Here is a 21,574-nt window from a genome sequence, read left to right on the forward strand (position 1 = left end):
TGTAGTGTGAAAACCATAGACTCACCCTCAGACAGCTATTCTCACACTCAGTCTGACATCCAGGCAGACACTGTTAAAAGCACGTTCACACCTACACAGTCTCATACTCACTTTCATACTCAGAGAGACACCCTCACACCCACCCTCGCATCCAGAAAAGTGTTTCTTCCTTTTACAAAATCCACAGAGCCATTCATTGATCCGAGCAAGATTTGAAAAAAGAACTATCCAAATAGAAATATATGTATTTTTTTTTCTAAGATCAAAAAATAACTTCTGAACTTCCCTGCAGATCAACCCACAAACTTACACAGGGGAGCCACTCTGAGTGCTGAGGTGAATCCACGTATCCGGCGAAACTCACATCGTATTGGCTAACTTTTCAGGAGTACTGAAACCTGTTAAGTATAGAAACCAGTGAGAAGTTGTAGAACCTTGTATTAACATGAAAGGGAGATTGTGGTTGCTTTACTGACTCAGTAACCTTGAAGGGGGAGTTTCCATTACTGCTTCCCTGCTATGAGAGTGGACTTCCAATCGTGTGGCTGTTTATCTTAGCTTTGTTCAGTGAGAAGAAATTTTAGGCGATACTGAAAGAGAAATATAGAGCACAATAAAGAGAATCTTCGGGTATGGGTAGAGAAATGTACTTTATTTTAGAAAGTGTTAGTGTATGAATAAATTAATATTAGGTTGAAGGAAGTGAGCAGTGTGTTCACAAAATGCAATAAAAGATATAAATACAAGGTTTGTGATTTATGTAAAGGGATTACATAAGTAATTCATTATATAAGAAAGGTATTCAGCTGAACTTGAGGAAGGGGTTTCATTGATGATTCCAGTTTCTATCAGCATATTAAAGTGATACCTCGTGTATGCTGAAGCTAGTATGGAGAACGCACTAATGAGTAATTTAAAGGTTAAAAATGTTATATTGAGTTCTAGAAATGTAATGTGTTTGTCTATACAGAAATGCATATGTATAAAAGCAATGTTAATTTCATGCAGAGTCACAGATATTGAAAGATGATAGAGGTTATTTCACTATGCGTTAGACATTGATATGGTGAAGTATATTACTTGAATAGGTAAGGAAAAGGATTGGGTGAGAGCAGGTTGAATTGTCTTTTGCTGTAGAAAGTGAAGGGGTCAGATATGCTGTATATAGGCTAAAGAGAAGGTTGCTGTGTCTATAGAAGAGAAAAAAAGTTTTTTTAATTTTTATTGTGTGAAAGGTGCACTTGCTACTTTAAGGTATTTGTATACTGTCTAATGTATACTGTTTAGGAGATAGAAAATAATACAAATATAAAGGAAGACTTATACTCATTTAGAGACATTAATAACCACTTGTATATTGATGTTGACATAGAGAATTTAAGTACATAGGCTGCAGTGAAAGCTGTATTTAGGATGTAATAAACTGAATGCAATATGTAGTTTTACATATGAATAATATAGATTCCTACTTATATAAGTTGTGGTTTAAATATGGTTTAGGGTACTAATTCTGAGCATAAGCACACAGTTTTATTTTTAAGTAGACTTGGCATTAGAAAATGTTTTTAAGTAGGTTTATACTGTGGGTTGCGAGAAAAGTCACCCTTTAAGTGAAATGCATGTTGACTATAGAAGAGAGTGTATTTTTATTAAAAGATTAAATATATTGTTCTGAGTTTTAGTGACTGCAATGAAATGCTGTACAGGCCTTTACCCAGATATATATACACATTCTACTAGGAGATATGGTACTTATATAGCTAATAAGGAAAAGAGACAATCAGTCTCTTATTTAGTGAAATAGTCATAAAGTCACTTGTGTATTCACCAATGCAGATACTGATATACCAAGCCATACTCTAGGGATCACACTGATAGATTCAATAACACAATCAGGGATGCACTGATACATACACTGACACACCTAGGCACACATTGATCTGTACACTGACACACCTATGCACACTGTGATGTACAGACTAACATCCCTAGACGTGTCCTAATGAGTAGAGTAACCCACCCTGGTATACACTGTTGCATACACTGAGACAACCAGGTGGAAATGATGCATTGACTGAGACACCCAGGTGCACTGTAATGCATATACTATAATGCCTAGGTGACAGTGATATATACACTGGCACATCCAGGGATACACTGACATATATACTGAGACACTTAGGTAAGAGTAATGCATGTAGTGGGACACAGAGATATACTCTTATCTATAGACTGAGAGAGCCAGGCACACACTGATGTATATAGTGATACACCCAGACACACTCTCTTACAGATAGTGATACATGTAGAGATTCAATTATGCATTGACTGACAGATCCAGACACATATTGATGCATACAGTGATGCAGCCAAGTGGACACTCATGTATTCAGAGAATCATTCAGAAGTACAGTAATGTATACACTGAGACACCAAGGGAGAGAGCGATGAATAGAGTGCTACTCACACACCTAATAGTACACTGATGTATAAGCTACCACAACAGCACACACTGATGCATAAACCGACATAGCCAGGCAGAAACTCATGTATACATTACCACAGCAATGTACAAACTTAGGAAGTCACCGATAAAGCCATGCAGATACTGCTGCATACACTGACACACCCAAATGCAAAATGATACTTGCACTGACATACCGAGGCCCACATGATTGCATACACTAACAAACTCAGATGCACACTGATGTATATGTTAATACATCTAGAGCCACATTAATACACACACTAACAGATACAAGATACATACACTGAGAGATCTAGGCAGACACAAATGCAGAAACTAACAAAGCCAGTTATATAGTAATGCTTCCATTCAAACATACAGGTAGATACTATCATATACATTAACATACCCAGGATCAGATGTACACATACACTAACAAATCTAGGGACACAATTATGGATAGATTGAGACATCTAGACAGAAACTGATAAATAAACTTATACATGGAAATGAAAAGATATATATGCACTCCCACAGGTATGGGAATACTGATGATTAATAAAGACTCTAATACAGTTCTCAGTGGCGGTTCGAACGAGAACCATGTGATAGAACTAGTTTTTAATTTTTTTTCAATTTTTCTTTTTTTTCAGAAAATGTATTGGAAACTTGGGAAAAATTTAAATTCAATACTTTTGCATTATGCACAAAAAAGTGCAAAAACAGATGGTTTGAAGAAAAACCTTGTGAAAAAAATTAGCAATGATTGTTTTTGACCTTCATAAAGAAGTTGTTGACATTTTTAGCTTTTGCAACCAAAGATTATGGCAGATTCTGCAGGATGTTACCATTTGACCTAATTCAGTGCATGTGGCTGGCATACTGATACTGTGAGCAGTGGCTTGGGTAGATGATGATGTACCAGCTCCTGCATCGAAATGTCAGTTCTTTTTCTCTCATCATTCATCGGTATCCCCGATTGTGGATTGTGCGCAGATGTTTCCACATACTCGACATTCTGTGGCTGTATTTCTTTGATGTACCATGAGAGAGCTTTTTGTAACAGAGGTTGCATTTCACAATTCTTGCACTGACATTTTTTTCCCCACCAGGTATGGTAAAACATTTCCATAAATCACACCCTTTTCTAGACGAAGAAGGCACCTGTTGAGAATCATCTTCTTCAGGAGTATCTTGAGACTGTGCAGGTGATGGTGGAGCACTCCCTTCAGCCATTCTGGAAAGTTCTGTAGCAGGAGGATCACAGCTGAGATGCTTTTCCCTCAAGAGCTAGCAGAAAAATAACTGTTTTAGGGAGTGGCCCTACCCAAAACTAGATGTGGTTCAAAATCACCCAATGAAATGCCAGATTGCTCTTCACACATCAAGTGGCTCTGCGGTTCTAAACTGGACTCGCAGTTTCATGAAAATTGTAATATAATTTTTGTGTTCTATTGGAAATAAATAAAATATGTTTGTGGGTTGTAAATATGTTCAGTCTTCTGTTTATATGGGAAAGAATGGGGTGCATATTTTAATTTAAAAAAAAATATTATTGCAGATCTGAACTGCGAATTTATTCCGGTAACATGATCGGAACAGAAGCCATGGAGCTTTGCAGCTCTGCTTTTGCGGAACTGCGGATGGGGCAGAGGTTCCAAAATTAATAAAAAAAAATAATATTACTACTATACTACTTCAGAACTGTGTAAACACTGAATATTTAGTATAAACAGCACATTTATAAGAAGGATTGGGCCTCTTCAATTCAATTTGCAACACTATAGAGGGTTGGTGTATTTCATTGTGGCACAGAGCTTAATGAAAGGATTGCTAACACTTTTTCCACAGACATCTGGAGTTAATATCTAAAAATGTATGAGAAAAAATATTTAATTGCCTAAAAAACCCAAATATTATACACAAGTTATAGTTTTAAAATACACTTAAACAAACCTTAGAAGTTCCATAAAAATATAAAAGGTTATAGGGACATTAAAGTTAGGAAATAGAATTAAAAACCCCTCAGAAATTCACTGAAAAAAACTAAGGTTACAGGGATGTTCTAGTTAATAAATAGGATAAAATAAACGTACAAAATTCACCGAAAAAAACAAAGGTTTCATGGACATTATAGTTAGGTTCTGAATTTATTAGTACAAAACCATAGACATTCAGCAGTTACCTGAGCTAACTATAACTTGCATTCGGTAATGCACATAGTTAGCTCAGTTAATTATAGCTGCTACATTGTACTGGTTTTGTTGGTTTGAAGTGCTAACATAACTATAGCGTCCCTATAACCTTTGTTTTTTTAAGTGAACATATATACATGTATTTAGTAGTGGTTCATCATACTCAGGAAAGTATGTGTTTACAAAATTGTCATTCTCTACAACTTTTCACCCTTTCGAGTGCAACAAAATTGTTCTCCTTAAGCACTTGTCTTTCACTACCAATCCCAGAATGCTATATATAAATCTGGATGACAGGACAGGGACCGAATGGGCAGACAAAACCACCTGGAAGAAGACATTATGTCGAAACGCGTCATGGTGTCTGTTTCAAGAGCCTATATTAAGGAAATAAATGAAAAGTGATTATTGCAGCCTGTGGGAATGCAGCGTCATTTTTTTGTGGCTATATATATATCTATCTATCTATATATATACACACACACACACACACACACACACACATATATATATTTATATATATATATATATATATATATATATATATTTACAGTAGGTGCTGACGGTCGCCAGTAGGTACTTACAGTTAGGACCTAATTTCCATAGGAAAAGCATTTGTTTACTTTGCTTTATATTTGGCACCGTTTGATGAATCTTCATGAAATTTTCCAACAAAGGTGCCTTTTTGGGTCTTGTTGTGCATGAAAAGTTTCAGGGTGATCTGTTAAGTGGGGGTCAAGAAAAAGGGGGTAAAAAAAGTGCATTTTACATGTTAAATCTCATAAGGATGTTATGTTTCGGCTGGCAGTACTTACAGACACATTATGACATTGGTGGGTTGGCTGAAGCAGGTAAGTTAAGAATCTCCAGCCCGGCCGCTGCCATTGTGCCGCTGGCGGTATCATGACCCTGCCTACCACCATGGTTTCATGCCGTTCGTAACACCACGAAAACCATGGTGGTAGGCACTATCAGTAACAGGGAATACATTCCCTGTCACTGATAGGAGACCCCCTCACCCAACACTCCCCAGATACCTCCCACCCCCCTATATCCGCGCCACCCATTCACACACTCTCACATGCAGACACACACTCATCCACACATACATACACACATGCATTCATTCATTCACTCACACACATCAAAACATACACACAGACACGCATTCACATTTCCATATATACACGCACTCACCACATTCATACATGCATGCAGAAAACTCTAAACACACACTGGCATTCATGCACATACTCACACGTACATGCACACACCCACACGCACACACACAACACCCCTTTCCCCCCTCCCCTGTTGGAAACCTGACTTACCTGTATACATGGGGTCTTCCGGCAGGGGAAGGGATGGGGCGCTGCCACTGACAGCAACGCCCACCAGCAGTACACCACCAGGCCGTATTATTTTCATAATACAGCTGGCGGCGGTCTACTGGCGCGGTTCTGTTGGTGGTAGCAGCGCCACCTTACCGTCATCCGCCAGTATGGCCACAGCCAGATTTCCACCATTCTTTTGGCGGAAATCCAGCTGTGGTTATATTATGGTGGACGGATGGTAGCCGGGGCGACGGTCTTATGGCGGCCATCTCTGCAGCGGTAGGTGCTTTTTACTGCCATTGTCATAATGGGAGCATTTGTTTTTTAGAGCACTAACCATAATTTACATGGAAGTTTAAAATTTCCAAAGGAAATGCTTTAGCTATCACAATTTGGAGTAGATCAAGATGACGTTAGGTGTGCCACACTTTTGTAATAAATATATAATGTTAGCAGTCTAGTTGTTCATTACAATACTGAGTGGAGGCAGCGGTCAGAGACACAGACCTAGAAAATTGAGGGCAGGGAGGAGGGTGCAGGGGCAACACGTTGACCATGCTGGGCACCATGCAGGATAGGCAAGAGAGGCTGTGGCAATGTAACAGACCATTAAGGGCAGAAAGAAGAGTCAGTGGCTGTACAACCACCCCTGCCAGCAGACCTGATTTAGACAGGACACTCTTGATGTTTTCCAGATCAAAAGTGCTTTATTTTACCTTTCTCCTGCCTACAATGTCCTCTTTTTCAATGTAAGTCAATGGGTAAAATCAATCTACCACATTTCTTTTTCAAAATCTACCAAGTTGAAAACGTTGGCAAGTATGGTACCATGGATCAAAGAGGGCAGGAGTAATGGGGTAGGGGAAATGGACTTGGCTAACAGAGGGCAGCAGGGAGATGTGCAGGGGCACCTAACTGTCCTTAAAGAGTAGGTGTCAGGGTTTGCAGTAGCACAATACACCACACAGGGCACACGGGATGGCAGTGCAGCCCAACAGGCCATAGAAAGCAGTAAGGAGGGGACAGGGCCATGCACACGGAAAATCAGAAACCAGAGGGGACAGAGGCAAAGGCAGTAAATTGACAATACCAGACAGGCAGGAGACACAGTTGCAGCCTTATGGACCATGAATGGCAGGAGAGAAGGGGGAGGAGAATGGCACCAGACAAGACAAGACTCAAACATCCCACTGTGAATTGCGCTCTCACTTATTTAGACTCAACAGGGTTAGATATCACTTTTATAACAGAGACCTGGACTGACAGATCCTCTGACCCTAGTTGTAGCCCTCCGACCCAGCTACTTTATTACTACGTTGGACAGCAGTGAAAAATGGGGGGGAGGTTTAGCATTTGTCTATAAAGTCCTTTTGACTTTTTCTACTAAAGAAACAGTCATTTCTGATTGTGAAGCCCTCTTTCTCTTCTGCAAAGCAAACCAGCATACCACACTTTGGCCCTCATTACAACCCTGGCGGTCGGTGTTAAAGCAGCGAAAAAACAGGCCGGCGGAAAAAAAATTGAATCACGACCATGGCGGAACCCGCCAACATAGACAGCCACTTTAACACTCCGACCGCCACGGCGGTATAAACAAACACTGTGGCGGTCACCGCCAACAGACAGGCGGAACACAAGGTTCCGCCCACTGTATTACAACACGCCTATCCGCCACCTCTTCCAGGGCGGTACCAACGACATCAAAAGCACGGCGGAAACAGGACTTGGAAGGGAAACCACTCACCTTTCAACACTTTATGGACAACCAGGATGCCATGGAGCCCGAACTACAGGTGCTGCCCATTCTGGTCTACTCAGGAGGCTTGTATCAGGAGCAGCAAAGACGCCAGCGATGACCACGGTGAGTACTGCACCTAGCACACAGGGGAGGGGGAGGGAAAAGAGTGTGACACACACATGCAACATGCAACACCCCCACCCCCACCCCCACCCTCACCCACAACCCCATACACACAAATACATGCAGCAACATCACATATACAACCTGTCAACCCCTGGAAGAATGCAAGGACAAAAGGAAATTATTGTAACAAGTGTAATCAATTAAATATCAGATAGGCCAAACTCAAAAATCAGTATACACAAATATGTACACCAACTACACAAGTCTGGATATTAATAAAATCATTGTCCATGGATCAGTGTCCCAAAATGCATGGGCGAAGCCCACACAAGATACTTGACTCAAAAATGGAGAGAACAATGCAGAGGCATCAGATGGAAAAAAAACAGGCACCTCAGGGGGATGGGGAGGGGGGCACCTCAGCCGGATGAATGGACGACGCCACTGCTCCACGAGGGGGCTCCATGCCCACTGATTGATCCTGGGGAGTGCAAAGCCACAGTCTCTCAAGTCTCTCAAGTGGGTGGTTTGCCAACTGCTTTATCCTGGGGAGTGCATAGCCACAGTCTCTCAAGTCTCTCAAGTGGGTGATTTGCCCACTGCTTTATCCTAGGGAGTGCAAAGCCACAGTCTCTCAAGTCTCTCCAGTGGGTGGTTTGCTTATCCTGGGGAGTGCAAAGCCACAGTCTCACAAGTCTCTCAAGTGGGTGGTTTGCCCACTGCTTTATCCTGTGGAGTGCAAAGCCACAGTCTCTTAAGTCTCTCAAGTGGGTGGTTTGCCCACTGCTTTATCCTGGGGAGTGCAAAGCCACAGTCTCTCAAGTGGATGCCTTTCTCCACTGGTTCTGGAGGGGGCTTTCTGCCTATAGTGCTTCATCCTGCCAAGGACTAGGGTAGTGGATGTGAAACTCCACTGGTTCTGGAGGGGGTTTTGTGCCCAGAGTGCTTCATCCTGCCAAGAACTGGGGTAGTGGATGCTTTTCTACACTTCTCCACTAGTTCTGGAGAGGGCTTTGTGCCCAGGGTGCTTCATCCTGCCAAGGAATGAGGTAGTGGATGTGAAACTCCACTGGTTCTGGAGAGGGCTTTGTGCCCAGAGTGCTTCATCCTGCCAAGGAATGGGTAGTGGATGCCTTTCTCCACTGGTTCTGGAGGGGGCTTTGTGCCCAGAGTGCTTCATCCTGCCAAGGACTGAGGTGGTGGATGTGAATCTCCACTGGTTCTGCAGGGGGCTTTGTGCCCAGAGTGCTTCATCCTGCCAAGGACTGAGGTAGTGGGTGTGAATCTCCACTGGTTCTGTAGGGGGCTTTGTGCCCAGAGTGCTTCACATGCAGTGTGGCAGGTCACATTCCCTCACCTGGGTGTATGTGCCACAAGATTGCCTGGGAACAGGTAGCATGATACTCCATGGAGGCAGAGACACACTACACCCTGCTGCGACTTCACTTGCCACCTGCTGGTACAAACAGTGCTGGGTGTCATGCCTAATGTATGCTGGGCAGGGTCCAGGAAGTCTCCGGCAGACTCGGACGGCTGCCCACTGGGGATGATTGCCATGTCAGCTGTGGTGGCACTGTCTGAGCATGTTGCGGGGCTGGTGGCGGTGGTTGCGGCGGTGTCTGTGGCAGAGGTGCTGGCGGTGGTGCATGTGTCTGCACCTGTTGAGGGACACAGCAGGACGTCTATTGCAGCCTCGGACGGCTGCCCACTGGGGCTGATGCTGGGGACTGTTGGTGAGGCAGCAGACGTGCAGGAGGCGGGGCTGGTGGCTTTGCAGGTCGCTGATGTCTGCTCCTCTCACAGTCGTGGAGCTACCCTCGCCCTCTGTCCCACTGGTGCCTTCCTCTGTTACTGCCCCCTCCAGGGCCATATGGGATGGAGCTCTCTCCTGCTCCAGTGCCACTGCTCCTCCGCCAGATGATGCTAATGCAAGGACAGGGTGACCAAACAAAAGGAGGGGTGAGACAGAGGAGACACATGGTCAATGCATGCAACACCACTACCGTTGGCGGACACAACACACAGGGAGCCGCCCTATGCACTAAGCCATGCACTGACAGGGCAGGGGAAAAGCACATGCCCATGGGGGAATCTGCCTAGCCCATTTGATGCACAGCTGGAAGCCATAGGAGCCTTACTAGGTGTAGAGGGCAAATACCACCTTTGGGGTTGGACAGGGAATGAGGCTGCATATCAATGGATCTACCTTTGCGTGTCTGCCCTGGCCTAGGGGAACCCACAGCCCCCCTCCCCCACCCAGACACCTCGTAATGCACGCAGTCAGCTGAATGGGAGTGTACTCACCCCCTTGTGGCTGCTGTGATGCCCTCAAGTGCCCATCCAACTCCAGATATGCCACCGCCAAGATCCGGTACATCAGGGGGGCCATGGTGCGACAGGCACCCCTTCTGCATTGGGAGGCCATCCCCAGCTGGGCCTCCTCCATCTTCTTGCTCCAGCGGGGCAGGTCCTCCCATCTTTTCTGGCAGTGGGTGATCCATCTATGGTAGACCTCCAGGTTCCACACTTCATTGGCGATGGCACGCCAAATCCCCTTCTTCCGGTGGGTGCTGACCTAGAGGAAAAGTGAAATTATAATGGATATTACTCTCCCATACAGTTCTTCTCACACATTGCCCACAAACCTCCCACCCTTGCCCAGACATACATATACACACCATCCTCACATGCTGTCCTTTCCCCCCCGAATCCTCCATCCACGACACTCCATGCAATCATGTGCCATCTACCATGCATACAGTTTACTCACCTGTTTGTGTGGAGGAGCGTACAGTTGTGTGTACTGGGGGAGAACCCCATCCACCAGTTTCTCCAACTCCTCCGCAGTGAAGGCAGGGGCCCTTTCCCCAGACACTGTGCCATTGTCGCTTCCAGACACAGGTCACAGCAGCACTTGCAGTGTAGGTCCTCTCCTGTTAAAGGTCAGGTATCAAGTGAGGCAACAGATATAAAATGGCGGTCACATCCACAGCGGTGCGTACCGTCACTGCCGGCGTACCTCGTCATTGACTCCTGGAACCCATAGGGCCCCATGATAACCAATGCTGGATTGCGCCGTGGTCTTCGACCGCCTACCGCGATGGTGTACAATGCCAGCGCAGTTACATCATTTCCCCTTATCCCACCTTACAGGTCAGGCAGCCATCATTTCAGGGGGCCACATGGCAGGCCAAATAACTGCATCACACCTATTTAGGCCAGGAATACAGACAGACAAAGGCACATAGAGAAATTTTAACGTTAGTGCTAAACAGCCTTGTGAAACCTATGTGTTGTATGACCCTCTGCTCACCGTTCTCCTCCATAAGGCACGTCAGCTGGGGCAGGTGATGAGATGGCGGCATCCTCCGGTGTACAGACCCCTGGTGGACCTGTCGACAATGGAAGACAGACACATAATTATCACTTACAGACCTGATCATGCAACAATCCAGGAACTGTGTGCCCAGTTAGAGCCTGACCTAATGTCAGCTATCCAACATCCCTCAGGAATCCCCAATCTAGGGCAGGTCCTGTCAGTACTCCATTTCCTGGCCAGTGGGTCTTTTCAAACAACAGTGGCCATGGCATCAGGGACGTCACAGCCAATGTTCTCTAACGTGTTGTCCAGAGTGTTATCTGCCCTGCTGAAACACATGTGCAGCTACATCGTTTTCCCTCAGGTGGAGGATTTGCCCCCGGTGAAAGGTGACTTCTATGCCCTGGGACATATCCCCTACATCATTGGTGCCATTGATGGTACACGTGTTGCATTTGTACAGAAACCGGAAAAGTTACCATTCGATGAATGTGCAGATGGTGTGTTTGGCAGACCAGTACATCTCCCATGTGAATGCCAAGTATCCTGGCTCAGTACATGACGCTTACATTTTGAGGAATAGCAGCATCTCTTATGTGATGGGGCAACTCCAGAGGCACCGTGTGTGGCTAATAGGTGAGCCTAAAGTCCCCACACAGTTTCATTTGCTGTCTGGGTATGGAAGATTCCCTAATGTTTGGAGGATGTCTAACTGTTGTCCCTCTATATTTGCAGGTGACTCTGGTTACCCCAACCTGTCATGGCTACTGACCCCAGGGAGGAATCCCAGGACAAGGGCAGAGGAACGCTACAATGAGGCACTTGGGCAAACTAGGAGGATAATAGAGCGCACCTTCAGCCTCCTGAAGGCCAGATTCCGGTGCCTCCATCGGACAGGTGGATCCCTATACTACTCACCGAAGGTGTGCCAGATCATCGTGGCCTGCTGTATGTTGCACAACCTGGCTTTGCAACGCAGATGCCTTTTCTGCAGGAGGATGGGCCTGATGCTGGTCTTGTGGCAGCTGTGGAGCCTGTAGACAGTGAAGAAGAGGATGCAGAAGAAGAAGATTTAGACAACCGAAAAGACATCATCATGCAATACTTCCAGTGAGACACAGGTAGGAGGATGGAACTGCTTCCCACATCTCATATTATTGTAGGACCTAGCATTAGTCTGCCTTTTTCACTCTGTGTATGGACCCTGACATGTCACTTTGGCTTTCCATTTCACAGATCTGGGTCCCAATTTGTGCCCTCTGCTATGTTTACTCCTGGCCTACAGCTGTGTAACATTGGTATGTGAACAAGTACATTGGCATTGCTATATTTCAGAGATGTTGCAATTACACATTTGTGAAAGCACAGACTGACTCCAGACTGTTTGGTGATTCAAGGGTGTTTATTTCAGTGCTAATAAGTGTAGGGGTGTGTGAAATGAGCTGGGGTGATGGTGGAGGAATGTCCATTCTCTTGGTCTCACAGGTGCATTGTCCAATGGGGCATAGGAAGGGGAGCAATGGAAGTTTAAGGTGGACAGGGTGACAAAGTGGGACAGAAGGGTGACATTCAGGAGGGTCTTATTTCCTGGCCGGGGTCTTGGCAATGTTCTCTGTCTTGTTCCTGGATCTCAGGGACCATTTGCTGGGTGGTTCTCCTTCTGCAGGGGGTGGGGTACTGGTGGCCTGTTGGTCCTGTGGCGGTGCCTCCTGTCCACTAACACCGGTGGAGGTGGAGGGCTGCCGGCACCCCTGCAATGGTGACCAGGGTGGTGTTAATGGACTTCAAGTCCTCCCTGATCCCCTGGTAGTGTTCCCCCTGCAGCCGCTGGGTCTCCTGAAACTTATCCAGTACCATGCCCATGGTCTCCTGGGAATGGTGGGGGGGAGGGTCGGTGGTGGCTAGTGACAGCGGCAGGGGAACTGACTGTCCAGAGGTCCTTGATGGGCTGGGCTGGTCATCTTGATCCAGGCGTGCAAAGCTGCTGTCATCACTGTGGGCCTCTTCTGTGGGGGGACTGGATATGTCTGGCACCTCCTGTCCGGTGACGTTGGGTATGGGTCCTGTTGGGGTGTAAATGCATAGTTTTAGTATCTGTGTGTGCCAACTTGTGCAGTGGGTGAGGTACCCTCTACTCCTGTGCTTGCATAATTGTGTTTGCCCTTTTGTGATAGTTGGTTTGGGGTCTGAGTGGGTATCTGTACTGAACATGCTTTGGTGACGGTGGTCCATGCATAGGTGTTGCATGCAGGGCCTTGGTGTTGAGATGTGTGGGTTGTCATAGTGGGACATATGTGAGATGATGGAGTGATGGGAGTGAGGGTAAGGGTGGGGTATGTGATGGCATGCAGGTGGGGTGTGGGGGATATGGTAATAAAGATATGACTTACCAGAGTCCATTCCTCCTGCTACTCCTGTGAGGCCCTCAGGAGGCACTATTGCCAAGACTTGCTCTCCCATGTTGTTAGTTGTGGGGGAGGAGCTGCGTTGACCCTGTCGATGATTCTCCGCCATGGCTCCATCTTCCTAGCAATGGAGGTGTGCTGCACCTGTGATCCGAAAAGCTGTAGCTCTACCTGTATGATTTCCTCCACCATGACCCTGAGCTCCTCCTCTGAAAACATGGGGTGTCTTTGAGGTGCCATGATGTGGTGTGGGTGATGTCTGTTGTGATGTGTGGGGGGATGTATTGGTGTGTGTTGTTTGAGGTGCGTGGGTGTTGTATGGGTAATGGTATTGTGTGACTGTGGATGCTGGTGTTGTGTTTGCTAATCCTTCTCTCTGTGCTTCTTCCAAAAAATTAATTGTAAGGGTTTTTGGGTAATGTGGATGTGTGTTTTATAGTGTTGTGGGTTTGTGGGTGTGGTGTGTGTATGTGTATCAGATGTGTGTATTTTGAATTGTCCAATGTAGGTGTGTTTTGTAAATGTGTGTGTATTTTGAGCTCGGCGGTGTGTACCGCCAATGGATTACCGCAGTTGTAAGACCGCTGCGTTGATTCGTGGGTCGTGATAGTGTGGGCGTATTCTTGTTGGCGTGACAGTGTAGGGTTTTGGTATCACTGGTTTATCACTGACCTTTGGTGTGGCGGACGTGTGTGGGTGTCTGTATTGTGGCAGAATTGGGGATGTGGGTCGTTATACCTGTGGCGGAATTTTGCTGCCGCAACAGTATATTGACGGTCTTCAGCACGGCGGAAAGCGGGATTTACCACCAGGGTTGTAATGAGGGCCTTCATGTGCTACTGCTTTATAGGCCAAGGGTCCTAAATCCAGCTTTCTTGAGTCCCTCACCAACTTCTAAGAAAGTAGTGTCTCCCTTGGAAACCTTATGGTACTGGGAAACTTTAATTTCCATCTTAAGAACAATAGTAACAGTGCCTCCACTGCTCTGTGTGATCATTTTCAGGACTTTGGTCTTAAACAATTGGTAAGTATTACAACTCATACTGCTAGTCATATGCTGGATGCCGTCTTTTCTAATATTGCCGGTTTTGATCAGGATGCCTGCCAGGAAGTCATTTGGTCTGACCACAGGGTTCTGCACTTTCATTTTCCTCTAAGCTTTTCTGATCCCGCAGTACCCATTATGCCCAAAACTAAGGTGGTGTGAGCATGGGGTAGGACAGATCTTCCTGATTTGAAGACTAACCTGGTGACCTCAATACCTTTTCTTTCTAGTGAGGTTAATGTAGCCACAACCACTTATGCTGATTGGCTTTGCACTGCTACAAACGAACGTGTCATTTGAGCAAGCTGAAAACAACAGGAACCCAGCCTATGGTCGTTTGGTTCTCTACAGAACTCAAAGATGTGAAGAAAAAAGGCAGAATACAGAAAAAAGTATGGAGAGCTTCTTACTCTGGAGGAAAAAGCTAAATTTAGGCAGTTGATTCTGGATTATACAAATTTTATTAAATATAGAAAAAATGATATATTCAACCGGTAAAATCAGAGCGGCTGAAAACTTAACCAGAGAGCTCTTTCAAATAGTGCAGAAGCTGTCCTTCTCAAGAACGTTGTGACAGCCTAGCCTTATTTTTTAAGAGCAAGGTTGAATCAGTATCTACTGACCTTAGTAATGTTACCAGCATTGATTCCTTTAGGGAAGTAAAGGGGTAGCTGATCCTGGATCACCCTCCTTTTACAGAGTTTCTGGCCATTTCCCACATTCGGAAAACAGAGTTTTGCGTCTTACAAAATCAGGATATCAGGCTGATCCCTGTAGGAAAGTAGCCTCTTTCTAGGCCCCCACTTTTGGCCTGTTTGTGAGTGTATGTCAGTGTGTTTTTACTGTGTCACTGGGATCCTGCTAGCCAGGAACCCAGTGCTCATATATATAAACCTATATGTCAGTGTGTTTTGCCTGTCTCACTGGGATAGTTTGTGGCCTAATGTGTATGCCTCTGTAGTGCCTAACCGTGTCACTGAGGCTCTGCTAATTAGAACCTCAGTGCTTATGCTCTCTCTTCTTTTAAATTTGTCACTGTAGGCCAGTGACTTCATTTACCAATTTATGTTGGCATGCTGGACCCTCCTTATAAGTCCCTAGTATATGGTACCTAGGTACCCAGGGCATTGGGGTTCCAGGAGAGTCATATGGGCTGCAGCATTTCTTTTGCCACCCATAGGGAGCTCAGATAAACCCTTACACAGGACTGCTGTGGCAGCCTGCATAAAATAGGTAACACACTATTTCACAGCCATTTTCACTGCACTTAAGTAACTTATAAGTCACTTAAACGTCTAACCTTCACTTGCTGAAGGTAAGGTGCAAAGTTATTAAGTGTGAGGGCACCCTTGCACTAGCAAAGGTGTCCCCACATAGTTCAGGGCCATTTCCCCGGACTTTGTGAGTGCGGGGACACCATTACACGCATGCACTACATATAGGTCAATACCTATATGTAGCTTCACAATGGTTACTCCGAATATGGCCATGTAACATGTCTAAGATCATGGAATTGTCCCCCCATTTCAAATCTGGTATTGGGGAGCCAATTCAATGCTTCCTGGGGGCTCCACCATAGACCCCCAGTACTGCCAAACCAACTCTCTGAGGCTTGCATTGCACTGAGTTGTTCTCTGGTGGCGTGGGACCTTCTTTTGTTGTGCAGCATCAACCACATTTTGCACCTCCTTTGAACCCAGATCTTGTGACCCCTGGGGTTGATGGCTGGCATTCCGAGGACTCTCTATAGTCCTGAGAGCCCCCTCTTCCTCCTCACTTAGAGTTGAGTCCTCCAGGTCCCTCCTGAGTCTGTCCGGTGTCATTTTGACACAAAATGCACTTTTTTTCGTAGCCAAGGCTTGTTGGTGATTTCCAACACAAAAGCTCATCTGCAACGATCTTCTCACCATGGGACATATTTGACATCATACACAAACCTGCTGACATTTTCCTAGGGTGCATTACTGCAGTCTTCGACTAACCGGGGACTCTTCTTTTGCACCCTCTTCTGGGTTGGCAGGGGCTCCTGTCCTTCCTGGAACTTCTTTCGACTTATGGACTTGGTCCCCTTCCTTTCCAGGACTTCAGGTCCAATAATCCAGCAGCTGTTCTTTGCAGACTTGGTTGGCTGCTGCAAAATCCCCAAAACGAGGTGTAGAGTGTCCTAAGGAAACTTGCAGTACTTTACTCCTGCTTTTCTGGGCTCTGGGGTGGGGTAATTTACTTACCTTTACTGTATTCTTACTCTTCCTGTGATTCTGCACACACTACACTTGTCTAGGGGGGAATTTGTGATTCACATTCCACTTTTTTAGTATATGGTTTGTGTTGCCCCTGGACCTATTTTCTCCAATTGCATTCCATAGGATTCCCTACTGTTTGCATTGTTCTATAACTATTTACTTGTCTAATTTTGGTGTCTAGTGTATATATAGTGTATAATACTTACCTCCAGAAGGAGTATTGTCTCTAAGATATTTTTGGTACTGTGTCACCCAAATAAATATCTTTATTTTTGGTAACACTGAGTATTGTCTTTACTTGTGTATAAGTACTGTGAGCTTTGCATGCCTAAGGTGCTCTGCTATAGCTACCTCTATCAGCCTAAGCTGCTAGAACACTACTACTTCACTAATAAGGGATAACTGGACCTGGTATAAGGTGTAAGTAACCAAGGTACCCACTACAAACCAGGCCAGCATCCTACAATCCCTATCAGGCCAAGCTTTTCCATGAACTGGACAGAGTCATTGTTCACCCGCTGGCCAAACTATTTAATAGTATATTGTCTTCAGGCATTTTCCCTCTTGACTGGAAAAAAATGTACATTCTTCTGCTTCTGAAAAAGAATACTCTAGACCCTCTAGAGGGAGAGCTGCCTAAAGCTGAGTTCTGATGACACTGAGATCCTCATCTTGGTGCCCTCTCCATCAGCTTGGAATGACTCCAGGTGGCCCTCTATACTCGCCAGGCCCCCCCACCTCTACCCCCTACAGACCATGCTAAAAACCTCGGCGTTATCCTCGACTCAACGTTCACCATGACCAAGCAGGTGAACCTTATCGCCGCCACCTGCTACCCCACCCTCCGACTCCTCCAAAAGATCTTTAGATGGATACCAACCAACTGCTGTAAAACCTTAACACACTCTAATCACGAGCAAATTTGACTACGGCAATGCCCTCTATGCTGAAACTTCCAAGAAGAACATAAATAAGCTGCAACAAATACAGCACGCCACTGACAGACTTGTCCTAGACATTCCCTGCAGAGAAAACATCACAGAACACCTGAAGAACCTCCACTGGCTTACAGATGAGAAGAGGATCAACTTCAAACTCCTCTTACACGCCTACTGAGCCCTCCACAACAGCTGACCCATCTATCTCAACCACCGCATCACCTGGTGCTTGCCTTCCAGACCTCTCCACTTATCCCAGCAGTGGCTCACCAACATATCCCACATAAAGAAGTCATAGGCTGGAGGAAGATCATTGTCATACCTGGCAGCTACAGGTTGGAACACCTTACCACCGCACCTCAGACAGTCACCATTGCTGCTACAGTTCAAGAAGGACCTCAAGACCTGGCTCTTCAACTAATATCTGAGGACCCTTCCTAGCACTTTGAGACCCTAAGGGTGAGTAGTACACTCGAGAAATGATTCACTGATTGAGGATAAATAGTGTCAGCTGATCTCTCATTTACCATTGCTGGCCAGGGTCCTCGAAAGACATCTCAATGTCTCCTCGACAGAATATCTGGAGCAAAATTACACCCTAGACCATGCACAAATTGGCTTCCTGAAAGCACATAGCACAGAGACTGACCTAATCACTGTCATTGAAGAAGTCAAAGACATTTTGGACAACGCGGGAAGCAGTATGGGCTTGTTGGACCTATCTGCTGCTTTTGATACTGTTAACTATTCAATCTTAAAGCAAAGCCTGATTGACATTGGGCTCCTGGGCTTGGCCCTAAAACTGTTAAGTTCCTTTCTTGATGACAGAGTACAGTCAGTTGGAATGGGAGACCTTACTTCTAATCTTTTTACTCTTCCCTGTGGAGTGCCTTAGGGCTCTTCCATATGTCCCACTTTATTTAATATTTACATAGCCCCCCTTCTGATTCTAATTAAGAATTTTGCTTTCTTACCAGTTTCCAATGCGAATGGCACGCATATACTGACCGCTATTACAGGTGATATTAATGAGACTCCCTGTTGATTCAAGAGTTGCATTTCTGCAATTGTTAACTGGATGAGTGTCCATTAGCTAAAGTTAAACTCAGATAAAACTGAGGTTCTCCTCTTTGACCTTGATGAATCCTTATGGAGCTCTGATTGGTGGCCACATGATCTTGGCCCATTGCCTACTCTGGTAAGGAAAGGCAAAATTCTTAGCTTTGTGATGGATTCCAGGCTTTTCCTCGCAGACCACACAAACCAGATAACATCTTTGTTTTTTTTACGCTGAAGTTAGTAAAAAAGATTCTTCCCTTTCTACCCCACAAACTTCAGAAAACCGTGGTCATTTCACTGGTCCATTCCAAATTGGACTATTGTAATGCACTTTCTTCTGGGGTCCAAACTGGGATCCTAAAGAAACTACTGAGAATTCAGAATACAGCATTGCGTTTATTAAAGAACCTACAAAATACATGAATCAGTTTAAAAGGCTAGAAAGTAACCCCACTGGCTCCCCATTATAAAAAGAATTATGCTTATATCTCTCTGCATTGCTTATCAAAACCTCTACCATCTGCTTCAGTCCCATTAAATATAACACTGCATGGTGTGTTACTGTGTGTAATCTCAGATCTTCCATTGCTAAAAAGATAATCACTCTGAGAATAAATCCTCCTGGGTGGGTAGAAGTTCCTCCACCTACACCACCTATCTCTGGAATTCACTACTAGTTCACCTCAGAAGTCAGCTTAAAATGTTATCATTTAGGAAACTTCTGAAGACTTGGCTGTTTAGTCATCCCTAATTGTATTTATCCCTTCTCATATCTATCAGCTTTGTAATGAGCTGCTTATAGACTACCACAATCAGCAATTGGTTTTCTGGTCTTCACCTGTCCTATTCTATTTTCACTTGACACTTGAGGAAGCACTGAGACACCCTTGGGCCTTTGTTTGCACTTTATAAAACAATAAACTCAAGCTACAGGGAGGCATAGGGGCTGGACACAGTCAAGAGAGGGCAGGAGAAAGGACAGACCACTCAGTGCAGGCAGGAGGAGCAGTTGCAGCACAACAGAGAATGGTGGACAGACGGGAGTGGAAGCAAAATGGACCGTGGTCAATAGGAGGGAGGGGCTAGGGCATGGAACTCAGACAGGCGGGATAGGGGTAATGGGGTCATGTAGCAGGCATCTGACCATGCTAGGCAGGTGGGAAGGGCAGTGGCAGCTCAACAGAACACTCAAGAGTAGATAGGAGGAGCAGTGGGAGATCTACAGAACATCATGGGCAAAAAAGAGGGAGCAGGGTCATGCACACAGACATCGGAGGACAAGAGATGGAAGGTAGGGGCAGAAAGCTAAGCACAGAGGCTAAGCAGGAGGGCAATGATGGTGCACAGAATTAGGCAACAAATTACCAGAGGAGTGGGAAGGACATCGAACTTAATGTAGTACAATAGCAGCACATCGGACCAGACAGGGCAGGAGGGAGAGAACTGGTGCATGGGCTCACACAACAGAGGGGAGGGAGGAGGTGGATGGGGCAGCATGCTAAGTGTTCAGTTGAGGTGGGAAGGGCAGTGGCAGAATAATGCCACACAGGGCTTTAATGAGGGAGCAGGGGCATGAACTTGGAAAATGGATGGCAAGGAGGAGTGGGGGTAGGAGCAGCAATGACAGACCAGGCTCTGTGCCCAAACCCCACCATGCATTGGGATGGACATCTTACTCAACATAACAAAAACCCTAGAAATTCACTCAAAAAAATAAGGTTACAGGGATATTATAGTTAGGAAATAGAATTTAAAAAAGGCTTAGAAATTCATGAACAACCCAACAATTACAGGGAGGTTATAGTTATGTTCAGATTTTACATGCTCAAAGCTGTACAAAAACAGCTGTTATACTTAGAGTTATTTCAAGTAAGTATAACTAATGCCCTAAGCTAACTATATTTGCTCCTTCACCATGGACCGCTAATTACCCCAGATATTACATCACTCATGACATCCTCTATGACATCAATGATAATATCACTGTAACATTTTCAGTAAAATTATTGAGGAGAAAACTGTATTTGCCATGGGTGCAAGTTGTAGTTTTTTTTTTATAACTCTGTTTTTATTGATTTAATAAACATAACCATCAAAAGCAGTAGAGTGCAGTACATATCAATACAAGGATGACAGACTCTTTTTCTTTTGCACCTATTGGTCAGGTTCCTGTAGGATCAGGCAGACACGCATTCAGGTATAAGAATCTATAATACCCCCTACAATAAGAGTTATACTCCACCCGCACCGCCAGGAAGGATCCACCTGAGACCAAATAGTACCTATCTTAGGAATCAAGGAAACACCACCTAACTACAGTTGGTCATTGTTCCTTTAAGCATGACACATATCATTCCATCAGCCATCCTCATCCGTGCTCCCATCTGGACATAGGGCCAGATGTAGCAAACTTTTGCGAGTCGCAAATGGCCCGAATCGCAATTTGCGACCCCGCAAAATCGGAAATGGGATGCAAAAAACCCATTTCCGAATCGCAAAATGCGACGCAAGCCATTACCGACTCGCAAAAATAGCGACCCCATTTTGCGACCCGCAAATAGGAAGTCGCAATTTGCGAGTCGCAAACCATATGAAATAGCCACTCGCAAATTGCGACTAGTCGCAAAAAGCCCATTTTGCACTTCCAATTTACCACTAACTCAGAGCAGGTGGTAAGCATAACCAAAGTATAAAAGGGGACCCAG

This window comes from Pleurodeles waltl, chromosome 2_1 (assembly GCF_031143425.1).
Source record: "Pleurodeles waltl isolate 20211129_DDA chromosome 2_1, aPleWal1.hap1.20221129, whole genome shotgun sequence".
NCBI classification, from domain to species: Eukaryota; Metazoa; Chordata; class Amphibia; order Caudata; family Salamandridae; genus Pleurodeles; species Pleurodeles waltl.